Source organism: Mytilus trossulus, chromosome 14 (assembly GCF_036588685.1).
Source record: "Mytilus trossulus isolate FHL-02 chromosome 14, PNRI_Mtr1.1.1.hap1, whole genome shotgun sequence".
Classification (NCBI taxonomy): domain Eukaryota; kingdom Metazoa; phylum Mollusca; class Bivalvia; order Mytilida; family Mytilidae; genus Mytilus; species Mytilus trossulus.
The window spans coordinates 11,713,094-11,734,034 of record NC_086386.1 but is presented as its reverse complement, the minus strand read 5'-3'; the positions used below and the strand labels follow the sequence as shown (position 1 = coordinate 11,734,034).

The 20,941-nt window shown below is 32.2% G+C and overlaps 1 long non-coding RNA gene across 1 annotated transcript; it reads left to right on the top strand.

Moving 5' to 3' along the window:
• Positions 1-1,135: 1,135 nt before the first annotated feature.
• Positions 1,136-7,488, top strand: LOC134696879 (uncharacterized). The gene is made up of 3 exons (XR_010103030.1): positions 1,136-1,505; positions 2,652-2,723; positions 5,727-7,488. It is a non-coding gene; the product is annotated as an uncharacterized LOC134696879 (long non-coding RNA).
• The last annotated feature ends 13,453 nt before the right edge of the window (positions 7,489-20,941 follow it).

Below are 20,941 nucleotides of genomic sequence, written 5' to 3'. Positions count from 1 at the left end.
ATTATTTTCTGTGACTGTATCTTACATTAATTTGTAGGATCCTTTACTATAGATAATTTAGCTGATCTGTAACAATAACATCTTCATGCCTAATATATCATGTACTGTAGTACGCCGCTAGATTAAAAACTGACGTGGAAAGGTAACATATGGCCACGGAAAGCTCTTTTTTTAGAGCCCAGGTGGTCGTGTGGTCTAGCGGGACGGCTGCAGTGCAGGCGATTTGGTGTCACGATATCACAGTAGCATGGGTTCGAATCCCGGCGAGGGAAGAACCAAAAATTTGCGAAAGCAACGTTTTCTGTGACTGTATCTTACATTAATTTGTAGGATCCTTTACTATAGATAATTTAGCTGATCTGTAACAATAACATCTTCATGCCTAATATATCATGTACTGTAGTACGCCGCTAGATTAAAAACTGACGTGGAAAGGTAACATATGGCCACCGAAAGCTCTTTTTTTAGAGCCCAGGTGGTCGTGTGGTCTAGCGGGACGGCTGCAGTGCAGGCGATTTGGTGTCACGATATCACAGTAGCATGGGTTCGAATCCCGGCGAGGGAAGAACCAAAAATTTGCGAAAGCAAATTTACAGATCTAACATTGTTGGGTTGATGTTTAGACGAGTTGTATATATATTTATATATATAACAGATAGTTATACATGTTATAATGGCTATGCATAATCAGATCGCTTAGGACATATAAGCTTATATGCATGATTTTATTGATTTATATAAATCGCCTAGTAGTACACATAGACAGATGTAGTAGCTGTAGCAGGCAGAAATCTGAAAACTATTTATTTTTATATTTCATTTTTACCTTTTAGTAACACTGTTTTAGTGAATGTAAAGATTTTTTACTATAATGTATGTCCTGTAAATAATATTCAAAACTTTCTTAAAACTCTATTAATAACCTTTTAATTGTGACACATTTACATAGAAGTTATTATTATTATTTTTTCAGGGATTTAACTGTATATATTTTTTATAATGTTATTTTTAAATAGTTGTGTTTTCACTGAATAATTAATTATTATAAGGGTTTAACCAACCTTAATTTAGTAAGGTTGGTGTACTCCAACTATTGGAGGAAGTTATATAGAGGAAAGAAGAAGAAGGAGGGAAATCAACAAATGTGCAGAAGGATAGAAAATAATGGTATTTTTGATGAAAATGGTGTAGCCAAAAACATACTTTCATTGAAAGAGTGTAACAAAGACATAGTAAACCATGTGGCTAAGACATTCCTACTGCCATTGGGATAAGTCTGATCCTGATCAGATAGTCTAGACATGACTTATGAGGCTAGACTATCACTATCATGTCTAGGTTTCAGACTCACATAACATAATTTTAAATGCATATGCTGCAAACATGGACAGGAGTTGGATTGCATTGGACAAGAAGAAAAAATGAGTTGCTGTCATCCTTTCATGACCCTTGCAAATCTAGCAACGGAAATTCGAAGGCAAAACGTTCAGTTACATTTGGTTGTGGTAAGTTTGTTATTTATTTCTTTTGGTTAGAAAAGGCAATTTGACACCATAAAAAGACCTACTGTAGAAACATCACATCAACTCATAAATATAGGAAGAAGAGCATTGACCATTTGTCTTTGGGAGAAAAAGAAAGGGGGGGGGGGGGGGGGGGGGTATTTTCATAATTTTCTTGAAGCAAACACTGATTTAATTTTCATTGACATACATTTATAATGATTCAGAATTCTTTTGAAACTAAAAGATTGATGTGTTTGCCTTCTTAATTTTAAGAGAAAGACTTTTTTCTTTCTCTCAAGAAATCTATAATAATCATGATAAAATATATATTTGATTACAAAGTTCGCCCTGAGTTTGTTTTCCAAATTGTCAATATTAAAGGGTCCGTTGACTCAGGTTTTTTCTCCTAATTCAAAATTAATGGTTGCTTCAAATCCCTGTTTTTAAATATAACCCATTGAAAAAGAAAACATTCAGTAGATAGATATAGGAAGATGTGGTATGAGTGCCTATTCATCCAAATAACAATTTATAAAAGTAAACCATTATAGGTCAATGTACGGCCTTCAACACAGAGCCTTGGCTCACACGGAACAACAAGCTATGAAAATGATAAAGGACCCCAAAATTACTAGTGTAAAACCCTTTGAACAGGAACTCAAAAACATGTTTTACAGACTATGAGCTTGTTTTTTTTCTCTCTAAATATTTGTTACTGTGAGACTTTTTCTTTATGTTTCCTAATTGAAGGTCATGTATCACAGTTATAAACATGGAAAGAGAACTTGTACATGTATTTACTTCTATCAGTTAATAAAATAGAATCAGAATAGAATATGCTTACAAATGTATTCCAAATTAAAGGGCACAGAAGGGGCAATATGAGATTATAACATTACAGATTACTCAGATAAAACAAATTCAAAATAACAATACTGAAGAAATGAATTACTTGATGATGTGATTGATATCGTAGTATTTATGACATTTACACAGATTAATTATCTTATCTACAAACCTTTTTTTTCAATGATCCAATGCATTATTCTATAAAGCCAACTCAATGTACAATGTACATGTAGATGTAACTCACTGTACTGATCATGCAAATGCACACATATATAATATTTTATTTCTTATCAACAGGTTAATGTTGAAGATGGAAAAGCACCAAAAAAAATGTGAAAATGAAAGCAGATATGATAGGAAATCATATAGGTAAATATATGATATAATTGATAAAAATATGAATCAGACAAGTCATAACAAGAGACTACTAAATAGACAGCAAATAAGATCTGTGTTGTGGCATTATTTGTGAAATATAATCATATTTAGAAATTTGAAATTGACCAGTTACATTTATTATTGTAAAAACATGATAAATGTTCAGTAAATAAGATTAACCCTTCAATTTTGAAAAGTTGAATCTGGTAAACAAAAAGTAAAAATAACAAACAGAACACTCAAATTCTTATTTTATGATCAATTAAGGGCCATATCACATGTATCAGTACAATTTACACAACAAAATTTTCATTACTCATCAAATTGAAATTGTTTTTTTTATAAGAATTAAACCTAGAAAAAAATATATGTTTTCTTGTCAGCTTGACAGATCCTCATTTATAGTATACATGCATATATTGTAAACCCGAAGACTACATTTGTATTTTTCATTTTTGAAAAAGCACTTTGAGCATTATTACAGCTTTTTTCCTACTAAATGTAGAGTAAAACTTTGGAAGATTTGCTTGCTCCATTGTATAAATATTAATTCAAGTTTTGTAATTAATGTTGATATCTTCTTGTAGAGTACTTTTAAATTTGATTAGACGTTATGCCAATTGCAATTGTACAATATACAAACAAACCATGCAAGCTAACCGAAGTCTTAGATTTACATGCCTTAGGAATTTAGCTGTAAAATTAATTATATATTTGTTTTCAATGCTTATTGTTTTACCAATTTCAAATGTTTTGGCTTGTTTTTAAATGATCCATATCAGCTAGGGTCAAAAGCGTCCAAAGTTAAACTTTAGGTATGTTTTACTTGTGTCTAATCCTTTAAAATAAAATATGTTAAAATCTAAATAAAGTTAAACTTGATTTGATAAAACAATGGAATAATTGGTGTTCTTTGATATTATGCAAAATTAAACAGTGCATTATAGTCATATTTTTTCTAATTTCGGGCGTGTCTTAAAATCTTTAAATTGAACCACATCAAGGTATAAGGGATTCAGAACTAAAGTTAGTTTGATTTTTTTGTCGATCCTGCAACTTTTGTTGTAGAAAGCTTGACATAGGGATAGTGATCCGGCGGTGGCGTGGCTATGGCGCCGGCAGCGTTAGCTAACTTCTTAAAAGCTTTATATTTTAGAGGGTAGAAGACCTGGATGCTCCATACTTTGCATATATATGCATCATGTTACGAACTTTCCGTCGGTCACATGTCCAATGTCCTTGACCTCATTTTCATGGTTCAGAGACCACTTGAAAAAAAAGTTAAGAATTTTTGTAATGTTAAATTCTCTCTTATTATAAGTAATTGGATAACTATATTTGGTATGTGCGTACCTTGCAAGGTACTCATGCCCATCATACAGTTTTCACTTGACCTCGACCTCATTTCATGGTCAGTGAACAAGGTTAAGTTTTGGCGGTCAAGTCCATATCTCAGATACTATAAGCAATAGGGCTAGTATATTCTGTGTATGGAAGGACTGTAAGGTGTACATGTCCCACTGGCAGGTGTCATCTAACCTTGACCTCATTTTCATGGTTCAGTGGTTATAGTTAAGTTTTTGTGTTTTGGTCTGTGTTTCTTATTCTATATGCAATAGGTCTACTATATTTGTTGTATGGAATGATTGTAAGGTGTACATGTCTAGCTGACAGGTGTCATCAGGCCTTGACTTCATTTTCATGATTCAGTGGTCAAAGTTAAGTTTTTGAGATTTGGTCTATTTTTCTAATACTTTATGCATTAGTCAACTATATTTGGTGTATGGAAATATTTTATGATCTATATGTCTGTTACACAGGTTTTATTTGACCTCATTTTCATGGTCCATTAATAAGTATTAAGTGTTTGTGATTTGGTCTGTTTTTTTAATTTATAAGCAATACGTCAACTGTATTTGTTGTATTGAAGAAATGTTAGCTGTACATGTCTGCCTGGAATGGTTCATCTGACCTTGACCTCATTTTCATGGTTCATTGATCAATGTTTCCTTTTCTTTGGTTAATGTTGAGTTTAAGTGACAGTTGTAATAAAGCTTTATAGTTAGGTCTATCATTATAATAGCAATGATTAGTAGGAAGGCGAGACATTTCAGCGTGTGCACTTTTGTTTAAAAGTACTTTTTTGGGTTAAAAGCTTTTTATAAATATGTTTAGATTTTTAATATTTGTTTTCAAATTGAAAAAAAGATCAAAGGGGCAAAACATGCTTTGTTAGTTTATTAAAATATTATTAAAGGTGTTTTTTTCTATGCTAAATGTTATCATGCATTTAGCATGTTTAGATTTATAATTTGGGCTCAGTTTTCAAGTTGATTCAGATTAACTTAAACGTTGTATAAATTCATTAAAAACGGAATATATGGGGTTCTTTGATATGAGAAATCTAATCATGTCTTTTAGACTTTAGAATTTGGATATTGGCACAAGTCCAATTTTAAAATCATAAGTTCTTTTACCACAAGCAAATTTTGAACTGTATCATGTGGATTAAGTTTGAATGTAGTGTCTATACTAGCCCCCCTCCCCAACCCCCCCCCCCCCCCCCCACCAACCTCATTAAGGTGCAATCTCTGCGTTGTAATAAAAAGTACTTGAGCTGTTTAAATCTCATTGTTGAAGGTTGTACAGGGGACTTACATTCATTTCATTTGATCTTTTGTGGATATTTGTCTCATTTGTAATCAATACTCATCTCCTTATTTTTGTGCTGTCATAATGTCATTAATTAAATCAAGATGAAATCTGCAAATTTAACTTCATTAAAATTAAGTTTGCTGCAGCTTGGAATAAGAAAAAAATCAAATTTAGGTCCATTTTTAACTAGTATACTTTATTTCTTATTCTATGTACTGGAATGTCAGAGTTGTGATAATCGAAACACATTTACACTAAGACCAAGTTAATAATAAATTTCTTTTTAGGAAATTTCAATCATTTAATGGATAACAATTGTTTTCTTATTATTTTTTACAGACATTTGGTGATCCAAAAATAACTAGAGTTCATGAAACAAGACTGATTACGAATACTTGAATATGGCTCTGATCTGTCTTTGATTTTTCCTGTTGGTGTGAACAAATTGCAAGCTCAAATAAAAACAAATTGAAATGGAACTCATAGGTATGCTTTGAAAAAAAGAAAAAAAACAGCAATGTGAATCTTGCCGAAGTCTTAACAACAACCAAGTCAACACACAGTTGCAACACAAATGAGAAGAGAGAGACATTTGCAAGGACTTAGAGTGTTCTCACTGTCTCACCATCAGAATGGCTTTCTCATCAGCAAAGAAGAAGTCTAAAATTACTTCTGTATAAAAAGGTCATCAATATTGAAGACAATCAAGAAGATTACGGTTGTACTTGCCCATTTGATAAATATTAAAATCTTTTCATTTGTCAGAAATTGTTACTTAGATTGACTAACTAGTTTTATTGATTGAATTATTAGTAAATTACCTTTCGTAGTTCATGTAGTTACATGTATGTAATTTTTTTTCAGATAGTATGGAAACAATTTAATATGTCCCTAAATTCCATACATAATGCAACAATTTTCTTGTGCTGCTAAGTCAATTTGAATTAACTTTTATGTTACTTTGTATGTTTATAGTACATGTAATCTTATTCTTGCATTTAAGCATCATTTTGTGTTATTGTATCATCTTCATTGATTGTTAAATATAATACTAATGCTATAAAAAAAAAAAACATTTATGATCATTAAAACAGATTGAAATATTTAAAAATATATCAATGCTAAAAGGAATTTATAAATTTAGACATTTCTCGAGGAGAATTTTAGAAAGTACTACAACAAAAGCAAACCAATAGTATATGCTCAAATGCACTATTATCTTTCTCACCAGATAACCAAATAGAGATATGTTTATATTTTATCAAATTGATGAAGCTTATGTTAGTTTAAATAAATATGTACATGCAATTTTAAGGTTTTAAAAAACAACATTTTTATTGGATTATCTCCCTTTGTACAATAGAAATTCAGATTTTATCATCACTGTCTCAGGTACTCATGATCAAAATGACTTATATTGTTACCAGCATGCAAGTAAAAGGTTGCAACTTTCTTAACTTTGTTTACCTGTAGAACACATATTCTGAATGTCAATACTTAAGATTTTTCAATATGATGAACTTGACATTAAATTTCATATCATTTTTGAGTAACCAGAATAAAACTTTAGTAATTAGCAAGCTGCAATAAATAAAATAGGATTACTAGGAAGAAATGAAAGGATTTTACTCTTTAAAGTAGTAAGGACAAGTGTACTGAAGGAATGTGTAATAAAAAAAATACCAAAAAAAATTTGTTTTTGGCAGCTCCCCCCTTTTTTAAGCCTGATGCTTACTATTGTTTATGACACAAAAATCTATTTCAATTTGAATTTTCTATTTGAATTACCTATTTTGCATAATACAATCTGTATAATTCAAGTATTTATTTTTGAATGCTTGGTTTTATTGAAATATGAGACTTTCCTCAATTTATTGCGAAAATACACAAAAAAAGGGGGGGAGGCTATCTAAATGATCAATAAAATCTATAAAATTAATTTGCAACCGAAATCCCTTCAACATATTTTGAACCAAAGAAAATGCAATGTATGTCTGACATTTAGGGTAAATTAAAGCGACTTTTGGGCTGTAGTGTCTGTTTTAGTGTGATTTGATGAAAAGGCCATATTTTTTATCACTTTATGTGTTTTGCCACGCCCTTATTTTCTATAGTTTAATAAAATTATGTGATTTTTACTTCATACACATCCTATCTGTGCTATTAAAGTATTTAAGCACTCAAAAGTTTTATAGTATTTATTTTTATTTGAGAAATCTATGAAATCTATGCATTTCAGTATATGCATCTATAAATAAACTCGGAAATACCCTAAATCTCTATCGTTGCCATGGTTACCAGCAGTGTAAGGGCTTCAAACTTGCATGACTTTCATATAAGGTCAACCTGAACATGTCAGCAAAGTTTTATCAAAATCAAACAACTTTGCATGGAGCACCATCTGCATGGTTTTCTCATAGATGTCCATTTAAGAAGAAAAGTTCTTGATACGGTTCTCTTATATCAATGTGGTTATTTTGTTGTTGCTTTTTTGTTTTTGTCAACGTTTTTCTTTCTTTTTGTAATTGTGTAATTTTAACAGAGACTTATATTACCATGGACACTTTTTGTTAGTTTATTTTCGATTTATGAGTTTGACTGTCCCTCTGATATCTTCTGTTCCTCTTTTATGGTGATATTTATATCATGTTGTAAAGTGTTATTGTCGACACGATTACTTCAATGATTTAGATGCTCTTATAGTCCCTGTAATTTGGAAAATAAAATACTCTATTCTTAAACTATTGTAGACGTCATGTTATATCATGAGGGATTGGAATTTTAGTTAGTTAGTTAATTCTTATCTATTATCATACGTTCAATATTTTCACCAGTAATACTATCGATGATCTATCTCCTTGTTCTGATGCACATCTTATTCTGTTTTTCAGTGTAAAGATTTTTTTATTACTTACCAAGAAGTATTTGCATCTTAAACAAGCACCGCATGTTTTCAGTCATTGCAATCGGTACTAATTTTAAAAGAAAATATGCTGGTCTGTGTGAAGCATCACTTGAATTTCTCAGTGATCAATTGTATGAACGGCTGCTCTTTTTTTTGCATGGTTTACTATATTTACAAAGTGTATGATACGTGACTTCGTCTATTCAGTGAGGACTGAAAATGTAAGGACGGTTTTGATTAAAACGGGTTATACTTTCGATATTTTAAATTTATAATAAAACAATAACAAAAAGCTCCTTTTAACAAACAAATTGACTTGAACATAAACATATTAACAAATGGTTAACATGAACACATAAAACATATGATGTATGTCATTGAAATCCGTCGCACTTCTGGGTAGCTATCAAAAAGACTTGATAGCGTCGATGCCACCATCGCACCTTTAGCGTTTAACCAGCGCACTTCAGCTTTACCATTGCGGCTCAGAGTCAAACACAATCATTTATCACTATTCTGCATGCCCCTTTTTTCCAGTCTTCTCAAATTTTGAATAGGGTTGACTTATACTGCAACCATATTAAAGCCATTACCAACTATTTTTGCATTATTGTCTATATTGTTCATGTTGTCAAGTTACTTGTAGAAATGGTGGTTGTATATTGCTTATTGCAAGGTGAAATGTGTGCCATATCCAACCTGATTTCCGAGCTTTCCCTATGCCATCCAAATTTGTTACGCTGGTTTGGTTATCAAATTATGTGCCATATTTTATTTACTCCTCAGCAAGTTTGATAACAATCCTGCTGGTAAAAAGGTTTGTTATTGTGTTTACGATATGTAGTCTAGATAGAAATAGGATTAAGTTTCTGCGCAAACAACGCCATGCACTCAGTTCAATTATTATCAATCATGTGTATCGGTCAATAAAGAACGCTACCTTTACAATGCATTGATCACTGTGGTTCGTCTATGCTTCTTTTTAAATTTTTCCCCAGAGTGATAGTGTGGATTTGTTATTGTTGTTTTAATATAATGGAATTTGATGCGACTGCCATACAAGCGAGCGGTTTAGTTATCTTAAACACCAGGTTATATTTACCGTTATCTAAGTACGAAAATGCCTGTCCCAAGTCAGGAATATGACAGTCTGTTATCTATATCAGCCCCTCCTTCGTTGCTTATTTATATAAAAAAAAAAAAAGGATGTGGTTTGATTGCCAATGAGACAACTGTTCACAAGAAACCAAAACGACACAGACATTAACAACTATAGTTCACCGTACGGCCTTCAACAGTGAGCTAAGCCAATACCGCATAGTCAGCTATAAAAGGCCCCGATGTGACAATGTAAAACAATTCAAACGAGAAAACTAACGGCTTTATTTATATAAAAAAAAAATGAACAAAAAACAAATATGTACATTGTAACGCATAAACAAAGTTTTAACGACAACCACTTAATTACAGGCTCCTGACTCAGTTGGGACAGGCACATACATAAGTAATATGACGGGGTTAATATTGTCTATTTATATTTCAGTCGACAACGTTATGGTAAACGCTTTACTAAATCATACAGGTTCAATTCATCATTTTCTACATCAAAAAATGCCTGTACCAAGTCAGGAATATGAAAGTTGTTATCCATTCAGTTGATGTGATTGAGATTTTGCCATTTGATTAGGGACTTTCCATTATGATTTTTCTTAGAATTCATTAGAATTCATTATTTTTGTGATTTTACTTTTTGCTTAGACTAACCACAAGCTTTAAAATCAGAGGAAACCAGAAACTCGGCAACTTTTAAGAGGAAAATTCCGAGCAATATTTTTTTATGACTACAAGTGTGGACACAGATGAGTGTGGATAGTATGTTTGGATGTTTGGCAGTGTCTTATGACAATAAAGTTCTATGTTTTTCCTATATGGTGTTAATAACTGTGTTGCACGGTGACAACCGATCTGAGCATTAGGAGTGTTATTTATTTTTTTTAATTTTATGTTCAATACAGACATGGGGAGACAGTAATTACATTAGTAACCAAATGATTATGATAGAACATGTTCTACATCTTGGGTTTTGGATACATTTTGTAGCTGGGAGAGCAATTGTTAATTTCTGTGTCAATTTGGTCTCTTGTGGAGAATTGTCTCATTGGCAATCATACCTCAACTTTTTTATATGTATTTGCTTACTATTGGTATGGTTCTATTTACATTACTTTGTGGTGGATCGTCAGTATCATTAGTAAATTTTTATGTTAAAATGTCGAATTTCTTCCTCAGATTAGAATACATCTATTGGTTTTAAGTAATGACAATGGCTTATGTCTGACATGATTATTGGGGCTAAATAAGAGAGGAAGTAAACCTCTGTGCTGATTTATGTCAATTCTTTATATCTCCTCCAAAGCTGGTCGAAGCAAAGACAAATTTTGACCAATATAAAAATGATTTCACCAAAAGAACCTTTGTGAGCATGCTTCAAAGACAACTGCTCCAAAAGTAATCTGATAGAATTTGAAGCATGTCAAGCAGATATCATCAACATCTACTTAATAAGTCTTAATATGTCTAAATACCTAAAAAGCTATTTAGTACTCAAAAGGTATTGCAAAATTATTCCTTTTCATTTTTTGTTTTGTTATATGGATACAAATATAAGTGATACATGTACCAATACAGTATTTGTTGTGGTATGCAAGTGTAGTAATTAACATTTACTGGAAACCTGAACGGTTGGGGCTAGTATGGATACAACATTCAAGCTGGATACAGCTCTGAATTTGGATTGTGGTTAAATAGTTGACACAACATAGGTTTCTCACACAGATTGAATGTGGTCTAAGGCCTAAATTAAAATATTGTTTGTTTCCCCAATCCCGACCCTGCCAAGTCAGGTGTGGATAGGTAGGTAGGGAAATAATTTTATTTTTTCAAAAAGCTTGAATATTATCAGACGATCCGGCAAGCCTGAAAATCCAAAATGAATAAAATAATATTTCACTTAGTTTTGACAATAAAATTTTATGAGTAGCACCAATTTTGAAGGGTCGGTCGGGATTGGGGAAACAAACAATATTCTATTAAGGGCCTAAGAACTTCAACTTAAAAATTTTAAATTGGACATTTACCTATTATGGTCCAATATCCAAAATCTAAATACATGGTTAAATTCAGAATATCATAGAACCTGAAGAATTCAATTTTTGATGAAATCAAATAATGTTTAATTTTAGACCCTTTAGACCTCCATGTGGACCAATTTGATAACCAGGCCCAAATATTAAAAATCTAAATACACGGTTAGATTCAGCATATTGAAGAACCCCATATATTCAATTTTTGTTGAAATGAAAAAGTTCAATTTTTGACCCTTTGGATCTTAATGTAGACCAATTTGAAAACGGGACAATACTGTGCAATTGAAAATTTCTTGCTTTTGAGCAATATTGTGCAATTACATATTTCTTGCTATTGTGCAATACAGTGCAATTAAAAATTTCTTGCTATTGCACAATACTGTGCAATTGGAGAATTCATGCTATTGTGCAATTATGTGCAATTGAACATTTCTTGCTATTGAACAATACTGTGCAATTAAAGATTTCTTGCTATTGCAGAATACTGTGCAATTGAAAATTTCTTGCTATTGCACAATACTTAGTATAATAATTTTTGACCCCGATTGGGACCAACTTGAAAACTGGGCCCATAATCAAAAATCTAAGTACATGTTAAGACTCACCATATCAAAGAACCCCAAAAATATTTTTTTTATTAAAATCAAGCTAATTTTAATTTTGGGCCCTTTGGACCTTAATGTAGATCAATTTAAAAACAGGACCAAAAATTAAGAATCTTAACACGGTTAGATTTGGCATATCAAAGAAGCACAATAATTTTTTTTTTTTATGAAAGCAAACAAAGTTTAATTTTGGCCCCTTATTCCTTGGGACCAAAACTCCCAAAAATGATCCAAACCTTCCTTTTGTGGTCATAAACCTTTATAAATTTCTATTAACTTATGCTAAAGGTATTGTTAAATAAACCATGAAAAATGCTTATTTGTGACCTGTTTTTGGTTCCTAAATCCTACACTGTTGGGACTAAAACTACCAAAATCTATTCCAACCCTCCTTGTGTGGCCATAGACCTTATGTTAAAAAATCATAGATTTCTGTTTACTAATACTTGAGTTATAGAGCAAAAACCAAGAACAATGCTAATTTGGGCCCTTATTCCTAAACTGTTGAGACCAAAATACCCAAAATCAATCCCAGCCTTCCTTTCATGGTCATAAACCTTGTGTCTAAATTTCATATATTTCTATTGACTTTTACTTAAGTTAGAGTGCGAAAACCAAATGTCTTTGGATGAAGACGATGACGCAAACGTGATACCAATGTACAACCAAAAAGTTTTCAATTTTTGCGGTCGTATAAAAATGATCTCAAATCAAATTTCTACTGGAGTTTGCAACAATAATTATTCAACTACTCATTTTAATAAAACATAAAGTATTAAAATATAAATGTCATACAGTCATGGTGATGATGCGCAGCCCCGCTAGCATATAATGTTAAAAAGGTACATAAAGTGAAGCTGCCAAAAATTGAACTTAAACTGAGTTTAGAGGTAATAAGCATTATATACACATTTCACTAAATTTAGTTGAGACAAACTTGAGAATTTTTTCCATTTGTGAAAGGGCATAACCCTAGAATGATAATCAAAGTGCTTGTAATCACTGAATGGCTATTAAAGACTGCTTAAATTTATCAGTTGGTAGTAAAGTGAATTTTGCATTGTATATTGTATATACATGTATAGCATTATTTTAAGTTGATTCAACTACTATTCTGGACAGAGAAATCTAAACTCCAATTTTTAAAGAAGATTTCATAAAGCATTGGTTTTAGGTAATTCAACAACCATTCTGGACAAAGAAATAACTCCAATTTATTGTCTGGAATCTACAAAGATGTTTGTTTTTGGCCCTTAATTCATAGACTGTTTGCCCCATAACCCACAAAATAGACCTCAACCTTCTACTTATGGTATTCAATATTATGGTACAATTTCAGAACAATTGAAATACTTATACACGACTTTTTGTACGGACACTAGATTAATGCTTGTTTTGGTCACCTTTGGAACCCTTATTCCTAAACCTTAGGGACTATATATATATATCCCCCCAAAACAATCCTAAGCTTCCTTTATGATTTTAAATATTACTGTGGATTCATTATTATTCTTTGGATACCAATTTTCGTGGCTTTCGTGGGTAGAGTCTAACCACGAATTAAATGTTCAACGATTAACAAATATTCTATAGGCTTGTATGCAGACTTCGGCAAAACCACGAAATTAAATATCCATGAAATGCAAATTTTCTTTAATCCACCAAAATTGGTACCCACGAAAATAAATGAATCCACAGTATGTTATAATGTTAAGGCTTCCTTTTTACTTATACTAAAGTTATTATTTAGAAACCATCTGTCTTGGGAAGACGACGACAGGATACCTACATGTATTTCAACTGCAAAAATTTCTGTGGTTGTTTAAAAATTTCAAACATGTACTGGTACAATGAAATATTGTTTTAGAAATTGATAAGCCTAGATATGCCTTATAATTTTTCCCCGCATAGTTGAAGGACCATTTACACTCAGAACCGAGTCATCAGTAGGCAGCTAGTACAGATGTACATGTATTAAAACAACCTAGCATCATATTGCTAGTAGTGGTAGAAGCATTCTCGGGTAAATTTGTTCTTTTTTTTTATATAATATGTTTGGTTCAAATCAAAATAGAATGCTTTTATCTCCCGAATACTCAGAGGCGGATTTAGGGGGGGCCCAGCCCCCCTTTGGAAAAAAATTTGGTTGCTTATATAGGGAATCACTGAAGCTTGACTGGAGCAGGCCCCCTCTTAGGTCAGTCAGTGGGCCCCCACTTATGAAAATTTCTGGATCCGCCACTAATACTTACATTGTAAATAGAGGTGATACTACTTTGACAAATCCTTGTACATGGGAGTTTTCTGTCAAATCTTTATTTCACAAAGAATGATTTGCATAACAATGAACTGAGCTCAAAGCAAAGTATTCAATAATACACTTAGACAAAGAGCTAAATTCAGTGATATACTTTGTACTACAGGTCCTTCATTAACATCCATCGACCAAAACCACATCTCAAAAACATTCCATACTACATGGTTGGATTCAGAAGTCCTGAAAAAGACATGATTTTTTTTATCATATTTTAAGTATATATACACAGGTTAAAAATTTCTTGTGGTACAATCATTCCGTATCTAGCAACTATCAATTTGTTTCATGCACATATTGATATGTGTTGAGTTTACCTCTGTTGGAAATAAGAACACACAAACCTCCACCTAATTTTAGTCAACGGACAAAACATTCAAAACTATAAAATATTATCTAAGACTTGTCAGTGTCTATTTACCATTGCCACTGAATCAGTGATCTATGTACACATAATTATGTACATGCAAGACTAAAATTATAAAGTACATACATGTATATATAAGACTAAAACTGACATTCAGTCTTTACGATATCTTCATTCCCAAAGTCATTTTCAAATCTGACTTCATGGTAAAATTAGATTCCATACCTACAACCAATGAAAAGGAAATATCCCTCTAATAGACTAGCATTTAAATCACAGTTTTCGAAAATGGAAGCTAGGTCACCGTGGAACCTAGAACTAAAAAAAATCGAAGCAATATATCTTAAATATTTCAAATGCATGTACATGAAATAATATTAATCTCTAAAATTCACCATATTGTTCCCTTTTTTATCTTCTGTTCGATACTGTATATCCAGTGGCGGATCCAGAAATTTTCTAAAGTGGGGGCCCACTGACTGACCTAAGAGGGGGCTCGCTCCAGTCACGATTCAGTGATTCCCTATATATAAGCAATTAAATTTTTTCTCAAAAAGCAGGGCCCACCTAAATCCGCCTCTGATATCAACCTCTAGATGTCTTTAAATTACATTCAGTTTAGTGTGGGTTGATGTTTGATTGTTGTACATGTTACAATGAGCAAAGCCCATACCGCAGTCAGCTATAAAAGGCCCTGATAAGACAATGTAAAACAATTCAAACGAGAAAACTAAAATGTCTGTTTAAGCTTACATCATCAAAATATGTAGGGTAGGTAGGTAGGTCAGTATTTTCTTTTTATTATTTTGTCCATTTTATTTTTTGCGCCATGATTTTGAATTGTGTGGTCCGTCTTGCATGGTCCGAGTTGTCCATGGGGCGAGAGTTCCCCTATTTACATGTATAATGATTGGATTATTTCTTATGACGGCAATAAAATGGCTTAGGGTGGGTGCTCAAAATAGGATCGGTCAGGTAACCGTAAACAAACATATATTTTTTGGCCTTACTGAGAGCACCATTGAAATATTTACAAATCACGAAAAACTACAAAATCCCAATTTGTGACTAAACCTTGCAAATTGAATTTTATCACACCAAAACAGACAGATAAACAAAACAAATGACAATTGAAGGATACGTTTCTGTAAAACATGATAAAATCATGTTTTTAAATAAATGAATAATACCAAATAGATACACCAAAATTTAAAGCACATTTACAGGAGGGATATACACAATCATTGCTAAACTATACTTTTCATACTCTATGCATTTATAAATAAATATTGGTTTAAAAAAAGAAATATTGATGTGTATGACAGTATGACTATCATGCTTATTCCAAATTGATGGTAAATTCCATGTCAGCATTGTATTTTGGGAATTCCCAGGTAAATGCCATGTCTAAATACAGCTGCTTCATCTATACTATAGCTGTCTGTAAATATATTCTTCCAATTTAGGCAAACCCAGCTGAGAAAGGTGTATAAAAATACACTGAATATCCTCCACCAGTATTTACATGTGTACAGTAAATCCGTTAAAGAGTAAACCCCTCCTATCCCCCCTCATTAAATGCACCAAGAAATTTCAGGGCTGTAATGTAGGTCATTTATACACACCAAAATTGTACAAAAAACTTATGTCATGTTTCTGTATCCAGGTGTAATGACAAGTCGTTATACTATAAAGGCTATTTTTTTCTTATTTTTTCTGTAGACTTAGCTTTAATTTTTTTATAACCATGCATTGGCAAGCTTGATAACTCGTAATTGTTTGTCAGTAACTAAATGTACGATGATGTCCCATACGGAACCTTCTGACCATGTTCGTTTACATTAAAATTTCAATGGCGTCAAAATCACGTGATGTCAATTCGTTATATCCAATCAAATTGCTCTACTGTCAATTAGGGGATTTTTCAGTCTACGGCAATTACGTTATTTTTTTGTGGGATATTGCTTCAAAATAGTTTGCAATAGGTCTGGGTTTTATTCAACAGGAAAACTCTTTTTTTGCCATCCCTTTTGACATCAAGGGAATTTTGTATGAATATTTACCTACAGTCATGATGGTCAGAATATCGATCTTTTTATAACATGTATAATGAGTAAAAAGAAAATTCTATGAAAAATAAATGTAAATTGTTTCTTATTAACCAACTCTATATGCCTGTTCAAAATTATGGCATGGACATCGTTTTTTCATATAGTTTTCCTTTCATTTTGGTTGGGCTTTTTTCGTGGGAAAATCGAGAAAGAGGTAAGGAGCATGTCATTTCTAAATTCCTAAAAATACGATTTGCTTGACCTATATTGCCTGCCACAAGAATGATGACGCTGAATGGAATGTACACAAAGCAATGGAGGCCCGAAATGGGATTTTGTGAAGTTCTAAAATGTTTTTAATTAAATATTCGGAAGTTGAGATTGAAACGGGCATTAGAAAATTGGCATTTTTTGGCAATAATTGACTGACATTAGGGGATGAAATGCATATAGATGTCTATAAACAGCTGATAAAGTCTATTCAATAGTAACTTTTTTGTTCGTTGAAATGTGTGGGATTGTGCAGCACGTGTCATCATGACATGTGTCCCTTCGCGGCCTTCAGTTTAGATTATACACTAGAGAAGAGACTAAATGCGTACAAACCTGAGAAGAGACTAAATGCGTACAAACCTGATGTCAAATGAAGATATACGGAATTCAAATAACGTTGATCCTTTAAATGTACGAAACACATACACATATGACAATTGTTCACATAAAATAGATAGTAACATTTTCCAAATGAACGTCCATTAAAATTAAGTCTGTGATGAATATTTCCCGCGCAAATGTCATGGAATAGACCAAAACGAATTTTAGGTGTGTGTTGTCATTAAAACATTCGGGTCAATGAAAACAGTTAGATTAAATATATAAATATGTTGACTATTCAAAAGTGCAGAAAAAACGTATTTTGCACTGTTTTTCTACGCCAGAAGTACCGTAGTGACATCAATGCGGAGTTTCCCCGTGTGTTAAGTTCAAACACAAATACCTAACAAACTGACAAGATGAACGATCTTAGACTACGGTAGGATATACCAAATTATCATGAAATTGATCTGTTTCCTTCAACATATACAAATATGTAGAAATAATGTACATCGTTTTCATTAAGATACCAGATACGACTAAACATGTAAACGACCCCTGAACTACAATGTTATATGGAATCGTCCATAATGTAAACCCCGAATATACAATGTTGTATGGAATCGTCCAGAAAGACAGAATTCGCAAATACACGGTTTCCACTGTTAATGCCAGTGTTAGACAGCAACCATTTGATTTTCTGGGGGGGTATGGTTTTTTTGGAAAAGAAGTTTGTTTCCAGGTTTTGGTGAAAAAAAAAATTTGTTTCGGACCCTGAGAAAAAAAATTGTATGTTTCACCCTCAGCTGCCACTTTGTGTAATGCTAAAACGTTTTGATAATTATTTGGACTAAGCCCCCCCCCCCCCCCCCCCCCCCCCCCGAAAATCAAATGGTTGTTGCCTTATCATGACTGACATTAGGGGATGAAATGCATATAGATGTCTATAAACAGCTGATAAAGTCTATTCAATAGTAACTTTTTTGTTCGTTGAAATGTGTGGGATTGTGCAGCACGTGTCATCATGATATGTGTCCCTTCGCGGCCTTCAGTTTAGATTATACACTAGAGAAGAGACTAAATGCGTACAAACCTGATGTCAAATGAAGATATACGGAATTCAAATAACGTTGATCCTTTAAATGTACGAAACACATACACATATGACAATTGTTCACATAAAATAGATAGTAACATTTTCCAAATGAACGTCCATTAAAATTAAGTCTGTGATGAATATTTCCCGCGCAAATGTCATGGAATAGACCAAAACGAATTTTAGGTGTGTGTTGTCATTAAAACATTCGGGTCAATGAAAACAGTTAGATTAAATATATAAATATGTTGACTATATTTATATTGGTTTTTCATAAAAGTGACTTTACCAGATTTATTTTTGTGGCAAACAACGGTAAATAGCCTATATCATCTTGACATGACATATGAAAACCCCTTAAGCATAATGATGTGTGTATGGAATAGTCCATGGAATTGTCCAAACCGATACAGGTGAAATACGTAGAATAATATTGCTGTGTCTATTGTGGACACAGCAATAAAATCAGATTTAAGATCCTTATGAGCCCGTAGTAAAGTAAAAAAACAACTGTAAAAAGCCTTATTTAATAAGATTTGCTCGATTAACCTTGAAGTGAAGACTAATAAAAATTTGCATGTATAGTGAACCCCCTAAATAAAATAATACTGTGTTCTAGACCACTTCCCCTTTCGGTGATCTACAGAAATGATTTTTTACTATATAGTATGTTAATAACAACTACAGGATACATGTATATGTACAGATATGACTTCATGTTTTTGTTTATAGTATTTTATTTTATGTTATTATTATTAGGCAGTGGCTATTTGACCGGCACCGGCTAAATAGCAAATTTGCTATTTGACCGGCACCGGCAAAATAGCAAATTTGCTATTTAGCCGGCACTGAATAAAACTGTTCATTGATGTGATTAGCAGAGAATATAAAGCTTATAATAATTAATAATCATTTTATCTTAATATGAAGCATTAGAAATAAAGTACAATAAAAAAAATTTATTGAAGATGTCATGAATCACTGAAAGTATATGGACAACTACAACAGTCAATTGCTCTTCCAAAAAGAGTACCCGAAAAGCAATTGTGGATCATTTTATAAGAAAAGTTCTAAAGAAATCAGATTTCATTTATTAGACGAAAAATGCTGCTAATAACAATATTTCAATAACCTAACCGAGGAACAAGTTGAAGCAAGACCTTGAAGGCATAAAACTTTGCCGCAGTCAGTGTTCGGAGCACAAACATCATGCTTGAAGCATTAAATCCAACAATTTGATTTTCGAGTCTGAGTACAAAAATCATGTTCGAAAGTTTTATGACCGTAAGGCCCGAACATTTAACTGCCTCTTGTTTTGACTCAATTGTAAACATTGATTTAATCAAAAAGTATTGTCAAAACGATGCATGGGAAGCTATTTTAAAAAGCGTTGCCAGTGTAGTGTCTAGTTCCTGTTTTGAGTGGCAACATTTATCTTGTGCTAGATTAAAACAACTTGCAAAGGGAAAGAACTGGTTTTGTAACAATTGCAAAGGTTAAATAATGTGTCCTTTTGAAATTCGTAGCAAACAACTTTTAATATTGTCTTTTTTTAAGATGTACGTGTTCACATAACACTATTTTTATAGCATAGCAGGATATATATTTCAACCATGATTTTACACAGAATCACAAATATCAACTTTTTTATAAATATTTTTTAAAAGAATATATTTAAAAATGTATATACAATCATGACAAATGTGTTTTCATGCTTTTAATTAATATTATAAAGTTATAAATTATTTATTTATGAACATATTAAATAAGTTAATTTTTTTTAATTGTACTCAGTGTATTTTTAATGCTTAATTGATATTCTGATAAAAGATTTTAAATTATTATTAAGCTTTTTTATTCTCTGCTAATCATATCAAGGAACAGTTTTATTCAGTGCCGGCTAAATAGCAAATTTGCTATTTTGCCGGTCAAATAGCAAATTTGCTATTTAGCCGGTGCCGGTCAAATAGCCACTGCCTTATTATTATTGTGATGTATAATTGTAAAATCTGTTATTTTTACTTATGCCGTCAACATCATTTGGGTTTAATATTAACTTACTTTATTTTCAATAAACTATAAATATAAACGAAAGCAGAATGCATGCATCATTATAGTGCCGGGTTTGATGCAGAGTGATATATTGCCGTAAACAAGAATGTATCCCAAGTACACGGATGCCCCATTCGCAATATCATTTTCTATGATCAGTGGACCGTGAAAATGGGATAAAATATCTAGTTTGGCATTGAAATTAGAAAGATCATATCATAGGAAACATGTTTGCTAAGTTTCAAGCTGATCGGACTTCAACTTTGTAAAAAAATAACTAGACCAAAACCTTTAACCTCAAACGGGACAGACGTACGAACGAACAGACGAACTAACAGACGGACAAACAGACGGACGTACAGACCAAAAAAACATAATGCCCATAAATGGGATATAAAAATGATATAATGTATGACTGGAGAAA